The sequence below is a fragment of the Saimiri boliviensis genome, chromosome 6 (genome assembly GCF_048565385.1).
Source record: "Saimiri boliviensis isolate mSaiBol1 chromosome 6, mSaiBol1.pri, whole genome shotgun sequence".
Classification (NCBI taxonomy): domain Eukaryota; kingdom Metazoa; phylum Chordata; class Mammalia; order Primates; family Cebidae; genus Saimiri; species Saimiri boliviensis.
Window position 1 is genome coordinate 14775630 of NC_133454.1, and position 15108 is coordinate 14790737.

General features: G+C 42.7%; 1 protein-coding gene across 12 annotated transcripts in view; it reads right to left on the reverse strand.

Annotated features, from left to right (window-relative positions):
* Window positions 1-15108, reverse strand: part of PRSS23 (serine protease 23) — a 46484-nt gene that overhangs the window by 2594 nt on the left and 28782 nt on the right. For 3 of the 12 annotated variants that reach the window (XM_039462285.2, XM_074400372.1, XM_074400374.1), the window contains one exon: window positions 881-923. The exons of 2 other annotated variants lie outside the window; for them this stretch is intronic. The gene's annotated coding sequence lies outside the window, so the exon portion shown is untranslated. Of the gene's footprint in view, window positions 1-880; window positions 924-1923; window positions 1972-5947; window positions 6094-15108 lie in introns of those variants that run through there. 7 more of the 12 variants (XM_039462288.2, XM_074400375.1, XM_039462286.2 and 4 more) reach the window with 5 other exon arrangements.

The following is a 15108-nucleotide window of genomic DNA, read 5'->3' on the forward strand; positions in this document are numbered from 1 at the left end:
CCAACCACTCAATATAGAGGACCAAATGTATTATTTGGCAAGTGCACCCATTCTTTTCAAATGCACCCATCGTTTTGAAGCAATAGGAGTCCCAGTAAGGGTGACACTGTGGAGCTGTCCCGCTTTGATGCTTTGGTCATTCAGTAAGCTGTATAATTTAAATGTACCCTCTAAATGAACAAATTGCCCTAGAAACTTTCCGGACATCACCTGATGCTTCAGATGGGTGCTGAAGTTGAAAAGAAGCCTGATAACATAAGACAGAAGGGGATACCTAGGGAAGGGGAACAAGAGTCTGTGCAAGGGCAGAGCAATATGCAACCGTGTGAGTCACTTTGGGAATCACACTTAGCTCAGCGAGGGTGGAGCACAGGAAGTGGTGGAGGCAACAGGCAAGAGCTGGATTCTGAAGGGCTATGTGTATAAATGAAGGAGTTTGGATTTTATACTCCAAGGCATGTTCAAATGTCCAGATCAATCATCCCACAAGAAGAACAACGATGAAGAAGACTGAAAGTACTTTCATAAACGTTTAAGCATCAGTTGGCTCTCAGTGGCTCTGACTTTTTTGGTTCAACAGAAGCTGACTCAGCAGGCAGGGTAACTCATTCACAACCAAGCATCCAAAAACAAGGACAAGGAAGGGATAGGTCTCAAGAGGCGCTTGGAACATAGCAGGAGTCAGGAAGAAAGTGTTTTGTTATTCTCATCCTTTTCCTCTTTGAGAGTACATATCTACTGGCAACTTCGGGTGCCTTTTGCTCTCTTTTGCATAAAACTGGAAAACCCCAATGATCTGATGTAGTGTAGCTGGGCATGCCCATCCTCATTCCCAGTATCCACACTCTGCATTTCTAAAATATATATGTGTTCCACCCACCTCTGGGATCTTTTTGCTTGACTCTTCCTCTTGGCTTCCACTTCTGTCAGAGAGAATAGGGATAGGAAAAGAAAGAAATAAGGTCCTGGAAAAGCCTGTTCCTTGGGACTCCCTGATGCCTTGAAACTCTACTTGTCTCCATCTTTCCAAACAGGAAGGGTCCCAGCTCCCTTTTGTAGGAAGGAAATACATTTATTTCTTTAAATTCTTGAAATCACGGGGTGCTTGCATATGTGCACGCACGTGTTTGCATGTGCTTGTTGGGAGTATTGCCAAGACTAAAGGTTCTAAGTGGACTAGGAAGGGGATGCCACTGCTAGCAGAGCCCTACTTGCCAATGGAGAACTTGGCAGTAGGATGGGTGTGGTGATGACAACCCATTAGGAGATCTGTGGGGCATAGTTCTGCATGATTATTCCCACCTACTGACTAAGGACTCAGCCCTTGGGCTTATTTAGGACTCAAGCAGCCTTTTCTCCACGTAAGTTACTGTCTAGGTGACTAAATGCCCCACTTACACCAGAATCCCTGCCAAGTGTGACATAGGCTAGGAGGAGTGACGTATCTCCCACATGGCTGTATCTTGGGCCCCAGTGTACCATCCTCTCCTCCCTTTGAGTAATGTGGAGAATGTTAATGTGGCTTACATTGAGCAGCAGACATGGTAAGCCAAGTTTTACTTCAGCTTATCTTAAGAAAGAAAACACAGAATGCAGAGGTCCAAGCTGCCAAGTGTTCATTTTTAAAATATGATTCTTGGGGAAGAGAGAGTAGGAGATGAAGTAGCATTATACCATGTATTATTATCAGCTACAGAGAATATTTTCAGTGTGCATGAAGAACATGGCAGTTACAATATCCTCTTTGATCAGCCACAGTCTCACTCCCACCTCTCAATATACAGGACCAAATGTATTCTTTGGCAAAAGGATGAATGATTATGCCTTAAGAACCTTTGAGATCAGTTACGAATCATAGAATCCTGTTTGAGGATGCTAAAGAGTCTACTGTATAATAGAATATTACTAATTCAGAGTTCTTACAACTTAAATTCTGTTCATTTAGCCAGGAGTGAAGGAGAATCCAGCCATCTATAAGAAAAAAGACAAAATAAAACAAACTGCTAACCCAACAGGACAGGGTGAAGCTTTAACTTTGAAGAATAAACTTTACAGAGACTTAAAAAGTCCTAATTTCTATTAGATTGCAACTCTGCTTCCAAGTTCTCTATATTATTAAACCCTATTTACTAACTTGTGTGATAAGACTTTGTTCTTACAGCATAATATATCTTGCTGAAAGCTTCTGTGTAACCCTAGAAGTTATAAAATTGCATTAAAAAACTCTTTAATTCAGATTTAGAAACGAATGCAGACTTTTAGGAACTAATGCCCATCAAATTATTTCAAACTGATTAGGCTTAGGTATTTTTAAAAATATCTAATCAGAAATTAGAAGATACAGCTGTAGGTTCTCAAGCCCTTAAATAGGTTTAAACTGATGTCTATATTAAAGCTACAAGCTTCTTAAGTTGTTTACTCCTTTACCAAATGTTTATTTAGGGTGGTTAAAAAACTCTCTGAATAGCAACCTCAACCAGATGATCTCTTCAGCTGGTCTTTTCAGCTCTGGTCTCTACAAGTCCAGGATTCCCTAATTTTATAATTTTTCAGTATCACAGAAGTCCAGGTCAGGGATCAGGCTGACTACAGTGTCTGTGCTGTCATTTACTTCTCACGAGCATCGATTCATGGAATTATGGAGGATGGAGGAGGAGGAGGGGAAAGAAAAAGGAAAATGTATCACACTAATCTCTCACCTGTCTGGCAGACAGGCGTTCCCTGATCAGTCTGCAAGAGGGCCATGTTTGGGAGAACGATTTAACTCCTATAGCAAACAAGTGCTGGGAGGGAAAACCTAATCCTTAGGTCACAAATTCTCTGTTGTACACATTGTGACTCCAGCAGAGGGCAGCTTTCAAGAACTGCGTGGAGGGATGGCTGGGGGTGCATGCTCTCAGGACAGGCCCCAAAGAAGAGCCTGAGGCGAAACAACCCTTCTGTCCATTAATGGTCTTTCCTGAGGCATTTGCAGCCTGTCCCGACTCATCATCATTAATGACACAACCAATGATGCACCACTATGATGCTTTCAAATTAGGTTGGTGGCTTCACATTAACTTCTCAACTCACATGATAATGGAGTAATTTCTCAGGAGACAAATAATTATTGTTCCCATTTTTATAAACCCTGGGTAAGCCTGTGCTATACTTGTTTATTTAAACATAAACACTTGTCTAAGGTATACACAGATGTAACGAAAACATTAATAACCTCACAGCTGGAAAAGTAACTCGTGAGTTACATAATTTTAAATTCTCTTTCACCTTCATAAATGAATCACCTTATCCTTGCGGAGCTGCCTGGAAGACTCATCCCTTAAAAAAGGAATGAAGATTTTCAAATCTTAATCCTCATTTTACCTGAGTCTGCATGAAGAAAATTTAGGTCTACAATGTTTAGGAATAAGCTTTTGCTGCATAAAGGTTCCTCATATACATAAATTATCTGCTAAGGTTTCCAACTATTTCCATGTATCATTTCACCTAACTGGCAGGGAAGAATGGAAAATAAAGGTAAGAAAATATTTTTTCACCATGCTTAGTAATACGTAAAACTGTATTCCTTTTTTGGATTTGGGTATCTGATTCATAAATGGGTTACACATTCCACCCTCCATCACTCAATATGAGCCACTGTCTGAAAACATTTACACTTTTTGAGGATTCTGCCACCGCATAGGCCCTCAGTGGCAGGACTTTGCACATTAACAGATATGCAAACAACAATCTCTTTGGAGACTGGGTACAGTGACTACTATCTCTTTCTCAGCACTTTAGTCTTGAAAACTACAACAATACAGGTTTCCTCACCAGGGCCACTGATTGAGAGAATGATTTAACTCCTATGGCAAACAAGTGATGGGAGGGAAAACCTCATCCTTAGGTCACATATTCTCTATTGTACACATTGTGAATTCCTGCAGCTGCTATAAACAGTAATGACAGAAACGGCAGGAAAGTTTGCAAAGATACAGGTTTTGGACACCATTTGGAAAGGTGACCAAGGAGGGTCTTCCATGGAATCAGTGGTCAGGGCTACAGAACTTTGAAACCATGTTAAATCCTAAAGCGAATGCCTAAAAATGAACTGAGCTCTGTGAATACTCTGTAGTCAGGCTTGTTCTCATTTTCCTGAGTCACAGAACCTGTGAAGGCAAAACAGACCTAATCACATAATAGTTTAAGAATTATAGTCTTGTACAGGAAACTGCAGGGCACTTACAAGTCCAGCAACCCTAAACACAATCTTGGGGTCAAATGAATTTTAGCTTCTTCTCTATCAGATTTTAGGTAAACTGAGTTGAGCCTGGGACAAACCTGGCAGCAGAACAAGAACAGAGTGCATAAAACTGTGGATGTTGAGAACATGAGAAACAAATTCTCTGGAGTCTGTGGGAGTCATGCATGAATAATGCCTGGTGGATGAAATCCTAAGGGATCTAAGAGAAGAGATATGTGGGAGAACCTGAGACTGTTAACCGCTGCAGACTGGGGACAAAAATGTTCTGACACATCACATTAATGGACACTTAGGCTACAACCAGAAAACGCATCCATATTCACCATCCACCTGAATAAGTCGTCAGCGTTACAAAAATAAGATCCATATTAGGTACCTTGGAAAAAGGCTTACTTCACAGTTCAAGCACAGGACAGTACAAGTTACCTCTTGACTTGATTTAACTAGGAAAACTGCAAGTAAAATAACCTTTTCATATGCAGATGGGGTGCATATGATTACAAACACTTTCACAAACAAACACAGTGGTTTCTGGGGGCATATTTCTAAGTACCTTCTCCCCACTTCACCTCCATTCCACTTCTGACAGACTTTATAGAAGACACGGTTCTAAACTTGTTGCAAATGCTCTCATGCCCAAGTAGGATCTTGAAACAATGTGTAATAAATATCCTGATACTACTTTCACATAGGGCTTCTGGTCACAGCTGACTTCATCTATAAATTCAATTCTTTCTCACATGGCCATGTGAAGAGGATTCTGGGCCTACCTGTTCCTGAGGAGCGCACAGGGAGCCCCCAAGTTTAGTTTCAGGAGCCGAGAGAAGCAAGCCCTATTCCAGTACCTACACTGAACCACCGGGAGTTTGCACCAGCCACAGCCGTTTCTGAATTCTTACTGGTGTCGCTCAGTGCGCAGTAAAACAAACAATTTTTATCAGCTGCTTTTTCCTGAGGTGGTGGAAAGCAAACCTAATTTGTATTCTGGAGGGGGGTGATGGTGTTCCTTCATTTGAACAAGTCTTCTCCCGCTCCTTTCAAAACTTTAATACTTTTATTTAAAAGTTAACTTGTCGTGAATGCCCACAGGCAGTACTATTTGCTTCCAACAACTATCGTTCAGACTGTAGTGTCTAGAGTTAGCACCCACGGAACGCACACGGGCATCCACTAAGACTACAGAGGAAAGATTCTATTTCCCAGCCTGTATTTGCTGCACTTTTCTTGCTTGCTTAGGTGTGTTCACAATCACGTGCCCAGGGTTAAAAATTAATGTTCAGAACTGGATGGAATCGGGTATATGCAAAACTCAAGGAAAAGAAGTAGTGGTGGTGGTGTGTGTGGGGTGCGCGGGGGTGTAGCCATTGCCCCTGCCGAAGGACAACTTGCCCAGAGCCGGCTCTCTCCGCTTCCCAACCAACATCCTGCACCCAAGACAGCAGTCGCAAAACCTTTTTTCCGCATTCGTTTCATGGGTGACACTGCATGAATCCAAATGCCCTGCATCCCCCGAGTCTCCCCAGAGCTCCTTCAGACCCCCAGTCCGGGCCGTGGCACCCCGACGGCGGCCCAGGCCATGTCTCCGGTGCTTCTAGCAGCCCGCAGTTTCCCCACCCCGCGCACGCCCGGCCCTTTGTCCCGCTCCTCCCGGCGCCTCGCCTCTCCCGCGCCCAGGCGGACGCCCCAGTCGGTGCCCGCACTCACCCGCACCGAGCAGCCCGCCCGGGCCGCGGCTCGCTGCGCCGCTCAGACAGGTGTGGGCGCCGGGAGGGCGCGCGCGGCTCCCATGCCTGCCCCGCCGCACCGCCGAGTGCGAGCGAGTCGCGAGCGGCGCAGGCAGCTGGCGGGTCCGCCCCCCGCGCCACACGAGGCCCGCCCGCCCCGCCTCCTGCCTCGGGGAAGCCGCGCGGCCGCCGCCCGCCCCACCGCACACAGCCCGCGCCCCCTCGCGTCGCCGCCCGCCTGCGGCCGGAACAGGGGCGGGCAGCCCAGAGGGCCTGAGGCCGAGCGGCCCCGCGCAGGTGGGCCCCGGTGGCGCGGCAGCACCCGCCAGTCCCGGCCTCTCGGCCCCAGGCAGCGCAGGCTCAGGAGGACTATCCTGCCCGGGACGCGCGCGGCGTCGCCCTTCGAACACCGCGCATCCCCCGGCCTGGGGCGCGGCCTCCTGAGCGAGCCTACGGCCTTCGCACGCTGCCAGCTCGCAAAAAGACCAGGTCCCCTCAAAAGGCGACGCATGTCCCAACAGCCTAGAACTAGGGATGCGGGCCACACCTAGTGCATGGAGAGGCCTGGGCAAATTAGAAGCATTGGCTCAGAACCTGTGCGCTCCCCACTCCCACGTAAACTTTGAGCGCCTTAAGATGTGACCGAACTCCTAGTTTCTCTGGTGTCCCCAAAGAACAGAAACCAGCATTCCCCTGGCAGGGCTACCAATGCTTTGCATTTCCTTACGGCACCCAGTGCGCTGCGTGGGGCCCAAAACACCGCAGGGGCATGACAACTTCTGAGCGGCAGGTTGGCTGGCGAGCCCACTGGCCTCAGTTCTTCATCGGGGCACCAGCTGGTGGAGCCACCTGCTCGCCCAGTGGGCCTGCTTCCCTGAGTCACTTCAGTGGTCCGTTATCTTGGTGGTGGTGCTTGGGGGCCAGAACTGGGGATGTGCGGAGATTCGTTTCCTAACCAGGCTGGAGACCTTGCCGTTTAAGGTCCTAGTGTTAGAGCCTTCCTATTGTCTCCCAAATACATTCATATTTGATATAGATTACCATGTATTGAGCGTTTTCTGTCAACTAGCTTTACATATAGGCCATGTGGTGGAGAAGGTGCAGTTATTACACTAATTTTATAAGGAACAGGAGGTTTGGAGAGGTTTAATGACTTGCCCAAAGCCACACACCTACTGAATGGTAGGACAAGATTTTGCACTGAGGCCACACTTTCTATCAAGATAGCTTAGCTTTCCTATCTCCTATCAAAGCCTGCTGTCAGAAAGGGAGGGTTTAAAGTACTATTCACACCGAAGTGTTAATAACATGTTTTAATGCATTGGTGTTTGCAATTACTTTTAAATGAGAAAGCACTGAACACATTATTGTGCGGTCTGTTCTTTTCTTTTGGAGACAGGATCTCCCTCTGTAGCTCATTCTGGAGCGCAGTAGCAGGATCATAGCTCGCTGCAGGCTAGACCTCCTGGGCTCAAGCATTCTCCCTTGTCAGCAAGGATTACAGGCGTGAACCAATGCTCCTGGCCTGGCGTTTCTTAAATATAAGGGAAACTTTATTTTCTACCATTTTAAGGGCAAATTTTTCTTAGACCTTTTCAGTCTTGGCTTACATTGTTTTCTTTTAAAATGTTGCATTCACACACACACACACACACACGCACACGCACACACACCAGAGACACAGAGAGAGATCTAGGCCAGGCTCAGTGGCTCACACCTGTAATCCTAGCACTTTGGAAGACCGAAATGGGCAGACTGCTTGAGCTCAGGAGTTTGAGACCTGGGCAACATGGTAAAAACCCATCTCTATAAAAAATACAAAACAAACAAACAAACAAAAAACTAGCCAGTTGTGGTGGCACATGCCTGTGGTCTCAGTTATTTGGGAGGCTGAGGTGGGAGGATGGCTTAAGCTCAGGAGGTGGAGGTTGCAGTGAGCTATGATCATCACTGCATCCAACCTGGGTGACAGAGGAGGACCTGTTGCAAAACACACACACACACACACACACACACACACACACACACAAAACCATACATAAACTATGTTACAGCTTTTGAACAACTTGCAAATAAAACCAAAACAGATTTATACAAATTTTCTTCCAGAATAATAAAATTGAAATTAGTAACACTTCCTGGACTACTACTAGTGTCCTATGTACTGAGGGCTGAGGAGTGGGTACCTTTGACTTCTCTGTGGCTCTATCACTCTCATGATGCATGAGGTGCTCTATGCAGACTTAATGATCTCATGATCTCACTTCTTTCCTTCATTGCATCTACCACATCTCCTTTGCACACACCATATGTCATTGCAATGTGTCATCTGCAATGTCGTTGCGATGGCTTTCTATAGACTCGAATACATTATTTAGGTATTAACTTCGTGCTGTTTCTTTCTTATTAGCATAGCAAGTGAAGTGCTAACTTGCTGCCAAAGACTAGTACACGCAGGTGCTGAGATGATCATCCCAGTGATCCAGAATGTGTTTCGATTTATCTTTTATTATAAAATTTTTTAAAATTAAATTGAAGATCTCTAAGGATCTGTAGCTCCCAATTGAAGAAACACCATTAAAAGGTAAGTATCTTAATAGAGGAACTGGTGGTGGAGCTGGAAGGAGGAGAAGAAAGGAGAGATTTATCAATCATGCTCAAGTTGTATTAGATTTACTTCAGTCCAGCAAATATATAATGGGCACCTATTACCTGGAAAACATTGCACTAGGCACAAAATTAAAGAGATGGCTATAGGCGGACCATACAGCAACATAATTAAGAGTGGCCACTGGCATCTGACTATAGGGTACCAACCCAATCCAGGGTCTGACACTTACTAGTTGTGTGGCTTTTTGCTTAACCTTTCTGTACCTCAGATTCCTCCTCTGAGGAAAACTAGGACTATCTTACAGAGTTCTACTGAGAATTGAATGAATATACATAGTGTGCTTAGGGACAATGTCTTACATGTGAATATTAGCTATTGTTATATTTATCATGCGTAGCTCTGCTTCCGAGCACAGTCCTCCTGCGCCACCTCAACCAGCTTTGACATTCGTTGCTCATTTTTTCCTAGTAGTTGCAATGTTTCAAGTTAGAGTAATGAGGAACCAGATAATTATTCCGATCATTCAGAGAGAAAAACTGAGGGACAGAAGGGCCCAAGAGCACAACAGTCCCTCAGCTGGTCTCAGGGAGTACTGCTCACTGTCTAAAGAGCTAATAGGCAGGACTCTAACTGCAGATGTCCCAGGGGGCTCAGGGCTTCAACATGCACCACCACTTTTGCTGTTCCCTGGAGCTTCCAAGAGTAAAATGAGAGGCTACTACCTGGCTGTTAGGCTGTCATCACGATTGTCACGACAACGATAGGTCTGTATTTTGACCTTGAGGCAAATGACCAATGTAAACAGCAGACGTCTTCATGCTAAGCCTAGAGGTTTGCTTTTCTTTTTGCGCTTGTCCCATTTTTATCCCCAGGGGAAAAAACAAACAAACTTAAACCTGAAATCCTTACTGCTTTTTAAGAACTCAGTTCAACTCTGTAATTGTAATTCCCAAATACCTTTTTTTTTTTTTTTTTTTTTTTTTGAGACAGAGTTTTGCTCTTGTTACCCAGGCTGGAGTGCAATGGCGCGATCTCGGCTCACCGCAACCTCCGCCTCCTGGGTTCAGGCAATTCTCCTGCCTCAGCCTCCTGAGTAGCTGGGATTACAGGCACGAGCCACCATGCCCAGCTAATTTTTTGTATTTTTAGTAGAGACGGGGTTTCACCATGTTGACCAGGATGGTCTCGATCTCTCGACCTCATGATCCACCCGCCTCGGCCTCCCAAAGTGCTGGGATTACAGGCTTGAGCCACCGCACCTGGCCTCCCAAATACTTTTTAAACGCATAGCAATCTACTTGTCAAAAATTCATTCAGGGCAAAGCCCACACATTTTCTGATCATTCACTCTGTATAAGGTTATTTGAGCTGTGGAGTAGAGAAAGCAAATACCCTTTACCTCGAGGATTTTATGCAACAGACATAAACAAAATCAAATATAGGAGAAAGCAAGATATAGGCTCATACAGACATGAGTTAGAGAGCATGGAAGAGGGAATAATTTCTACTCTGGTAGATGCTGACAGGCTCGAAGCATAAAGATCTGGACATTATCTCACTGTGTTCACAAACCTACTTTGTAACAGACAAGAAGGCAAATAACCACAGTATAGATGAGAAAATCGATGCAAAAATTAAGGGAGCAGAACTATGACTAAATTGTAATTGTAGCTATGCTTAATGAATGTATACTATATGCCAGGTACTGTGGAATGTATCTTATTATGTGTAATCTTTAAGACAAATAGAGAAGCTATGATTTTCTTCATTCTGCAGATGAGGATTCTGAGGTTCAAAGTTTTAAAACAGTGCCATACAACAGTACAGAGGACCACAGCTGTGACCTATGCCCAGTCTGCCCCATTCCTTTGCTGGATTTTGTTGTGTTATATTGCTTCCCAGACTTGCCTTTTTCCGTGCTGGCAATACAGAGGTTGCATCAGATTCTGATGTCACTCCTGCTCTGAGTATCCTATTGATTCTATCTTGCTTTTGTTCCAGTTATGCAATAACTCACTAATGACCTGTTAAATGACCTCAAAGCAGGAAACAAGATGGGACTGAATGAAACTTGGAAGCTCAGGGTAGCAGGAAGGTGTCCCAGCGCCAACTCTAAACTCAACAACTCAACTCAATTTTAGTGCTTATTTTTCATGAGACCAAGATCCATTTGTAGCTTCAACAATTTAAGTCAATTTGAAAGTTATCAAAAACGATTATTTCTAAGGAAATAAATGGGCATATTTCAAAATCATTTCCATATGGTTTCATATTTCTTTGATGATAATAATAAAGTGTTATGTGGATCTTGTCTTTTACTCAGATAGTGAGGGTTTTCGGCTCTGTGTAGTGAGTGAAAAGAGAATTGGAATGATAGCACAAGGTAGAGCATTCTAAATGTGTCTTAACCATAGAGGTGCTGTGTGACCTTGGGTTAATCACCACACTCATTGGCCTTGATTTTTTGTTTGTCAGTAGAGAGCCTAGATAACCTGCTGTTACAGTCTTTGAGCTTATGACATAGTAATCCTTGTGAGAAGATGATCCACATCATTTTTAAATTTTTGGGCACCCATGTTGCCTACCATGGAATCCCAGAGTAGCGAAGGATGTAAAATTCTGTGGTCAGACTGACTTGGATTCAACTTGGAATTCATTTATTTGTTGGCTAAATGTGGGCAAGTTACGTGACCTTCTATGCCTCACTTTTCTCCTATGTACAATGGGACTAATGTAGGGCTGTTGTAAAGATTGAGTGAGATCATCAGTACAAAACCCATAGCACTGAGCTCAGCACAAAGTAAATTCTAAACTGGCATCATGTATTATTATTATGATTACTATCACTGCTACTACTGTTACTACTGTGAGTGCTCAGTAAATGTTTTAGAAAATTGCTGAATGAGTAAATAAATGAATAAATGAAACTGTTATATTATCAATGCTAACAAATTTAATCCCGACTTTCTAAGAAAAAATTTATCCCAGGACTCCTGTTCAACTCTCCCAATTCTTGTTGTCTTCAGTCTGGTCTACAGGCAAGAGAGTTTTAATATTGAATTTAAGAAGAATTATAGACTCAAATGAGAACCATGGTTGTATTTTTTGTCTCCTCCTCCAATCTCCTCTATTGCACCATCAGTTCATTCATTTAACAATTATCTATTGAACCATGATTACTACAAGGTTTATATATTTATCAGTGTTTTAAGGGAAAAACCACATTTTTCTTATAAGTGTTGGATTTAAAATTTTATGTAGTTAAAAAAAAACCCATAGTAAAATTTCTGTAATAAAAAACAAATCCAACAAGATAAACCACTCAAAAAATCTTGACAGCATTTAATACAAGAAAATAAATATATTTGTATTACATTCAAAACTTTCTAAAAATTTCTATTTTTGTTAAGTATAGATTACCCATTTTAAGTCTTTGGGAACATAGGTAGTCAGGCACTCTGAATGTAAATATGTGAAGGTGTAATATATAAAAGCTCAACATATAAAATCGTTGTAGCGTTAAATTGTCATATTGGTACATGTGGAAGAAAAAGCAGCTGCATAGTGAGGAGAAGCTTTAATCCTACTTAGAATATGGTGATCTAAAATTATCAGAAAGAAAAACAGACTTGAGTACTTACAATTTCCTGTATACTCTGGGCACTACTGTAAACTGAAAAATTAGAAACATTTTGGAATTACTATGTGTTTCTCATTTTCTCTGGTCAAATTTGAAAAGTCTCCAGTGACCAGCATGGGGCTTCTCTGATCTACTCTAACTTGCATACTGGATCTTATCATCAGGAACAAAAGAGAAGAGGAAGATTTTATATTGGAAAATTTTCTCTGAAATCTTTATAACTTTAAAAATCTTTTATGGGAAATTCTTTTGTTTTCAACTTATGTTTATATTTATCCAAAAATGTTGGATTCTCTCTTTACTCTTTTATATGGAGTAAGCTTTCATGTGGCTCAAAGTGGGGTCTGGATATTTGAATTTGGGTCTTTTATGAGGTTTCTCCTTTTCTTTTTAGAAGATTCTATTCATCCTTTAAGCTCAAATATCAGCTGTTCTCTGAAGGCTTCCAAACCCTTCAGTGCTAGATTTGTAAGTTTAATTTATGTTTTTCAGAGGGTTGTATTAAATTATATCTCATGTTGTAATTATATGTATTTACATGTTGAAACTCAAACAATCCAGAGCTTCTTACGAGTAGGAAATCTGTCTTGTTTTCCTTATAGTCTTTATAGTTTTCTGCTATAGTCTAGCAGAGAATCTAGCTCCTTGTAAAGGCTTATTTAAAGTTAACTTAATAAATGATTAAATAAATTAATGAATAAAATTTGAATTCTAAGAAAAAAATTCTAATGAACAAAATGAAACAGTTGAAAACATTAGATCGTAAATAATTTGGCTTGCCAGGCACTAGGAACAGGACACAGTGTACACGAAGTTTTACCACTGGGGCTCCCACGCTCTCCAGAATATAAATATGAACATCCGTTCAAGGTCTGTTTACCATCGTTTCCTTACAGGTCATGTTAGATAACAAATTCAATTTCCAGGTGGTCTGCTAATTACATTCACTACTCATACTATGGCTACATGGTGGTACTTTAGGTGTCATTTGTCCATGATTTGTAACATTCAACTGGCTTTCTGAAGAACACTTTGCAGTATGCTCTGAATTTGACAGGGTGTTCTGAGTTGCTCTACCAGGGAGTCCCAGAGGATTATAGAATGCCATTGGACAATATGTGTTTCCCAGAGTCTATTCCCTCCCACATTTCTGGAAGACGTCAATAAACTGCCTATAAAAAAAAGGTAGTTAAATATGCATATTATCATTTCAAATACTCTGAGAAGTCTTGCATAAAGAAATCTAGTTAAGCTCCTTTATCTCAAAGGTGCCCAAGCTTATTTGACCAGAGAATCCTCTTTTCAATACAGAAGTGATATTTCCTAGTATAGTAGCCTCCCAAAGACCACGATTTGAGCTCAAAAGCCCAAGACCAGCCTGGGCAACATGGTGAAAACCCATCTCTATAAAAAAAAAAAATACAAAAATTAGCTAAGCCTAGTGGCATGTGCTTAGTCCCAGCTACTTGGGTGGGGTAGGGGGAGGGGGACGGAGTTGAGCCTGGGAGGCCAAGGTTACAGTGAGCTGGGACTGCACCACTGCACTTCAGCCTCGGTGACAAAGTAAGACCTTATCTTAAAAAAATAATGAAGTTGGAGGAATATCATCCACAACTTTTCTCCACTTCTACAATTCAACCACTTCTGTTCCCAAGATGTGGTCTGTGCTTTTTTTGCCTCGCCGTCTTTGCTCGTATTTGAAATTCTTTCTTTCATATCCATTCATTTACATCCTACCATTTTTCAAAAGCCTAACACAATGTCACATCTACAAAGTATTTTCTTTTTTTCTTTTTTTTTTTTTTTTTTGCCTTTGATTTCCTGTAACACTTTCTACAACTTTCTCATGGCTCTTGTAATTTTATTTGTTTTATTTTCAGTTTATGTTTCTCTCCCCTACTGTTGAATACTATGAGTTTGCCTCTCTGGCCTGCACCTTTTTTAGCTGTGGGTATTATTCAGGGTCTTGGCAAAAGCACAATTCACCCTGGATTAGTTCAAATGAAGATACTTCAATGAAGTGGCTACTTATGGAAGTAAAGACAGGGCAAAGGGAGCAAAGAAGCCAGAGAGGCATCCAGGGTCTAGCAACAGTGGGAAGCCATCACTCCTCCGGGAAGGAGGCAGAAAGGAGGAAATACTGTCCCAGAACCCAGCAAGCACAAGCACCTTGGAGGGAAGCTGGCTTGCAATTGCAGAGTAGTTCACAGAGAGTTGCAACTCCTGCAAGAAATGGCTCCCCAAAGGCAGAGGGAGTGAGAAAAAAGCACCCTGACCTCTTCTCTTCCTATTTTGATCTCCTGATGCCTACCAAAGTCAGCTCACAAGGGAGTTGGGTTGTGCTATCTCTATGGACCAGCCTACTGCGCACAGTGCAGGGTAGTGAAGGGTGGAGAACTCATGGAAGGGAGGCAGACAGAAAATAACCAGCATACTGGGAAAGCCTGCATGCATCAAAATAGGAGCAGCGACCAGAACCCTCCTCACAGGGCTGTAAGGAAATTGTAGGAATTATATTAGAAAATGCATCCAAATATTAACATATTGCACAGAGCCTGATTCTCAAATTATTTTAGCTACTCATTATAACAATGCTATAAATAGCTACTGGTATAAAAGCTGATTGAGGGAGATGTCATGCATTGCTCATTTTACAGCTCTTATGCATTCAGCACAGGCCCTAGGAGCAGCAGGGCCATGAATGGGTGCCATCAGGTATGCCATGGGGAGCCATTTTGAACAGAGGTCACAAGGAGACTAGTTTGGCTGTTTTGACTGTAATCATCAGTCAATCTGACCTTGAAAACAAAGAGCAATGTGCTGACTTATTTTTAACTTTCAGCAGATTGTTCTGGCACTTCTTCCCTCCAGCCTGGGCCTCTAGGTTTGT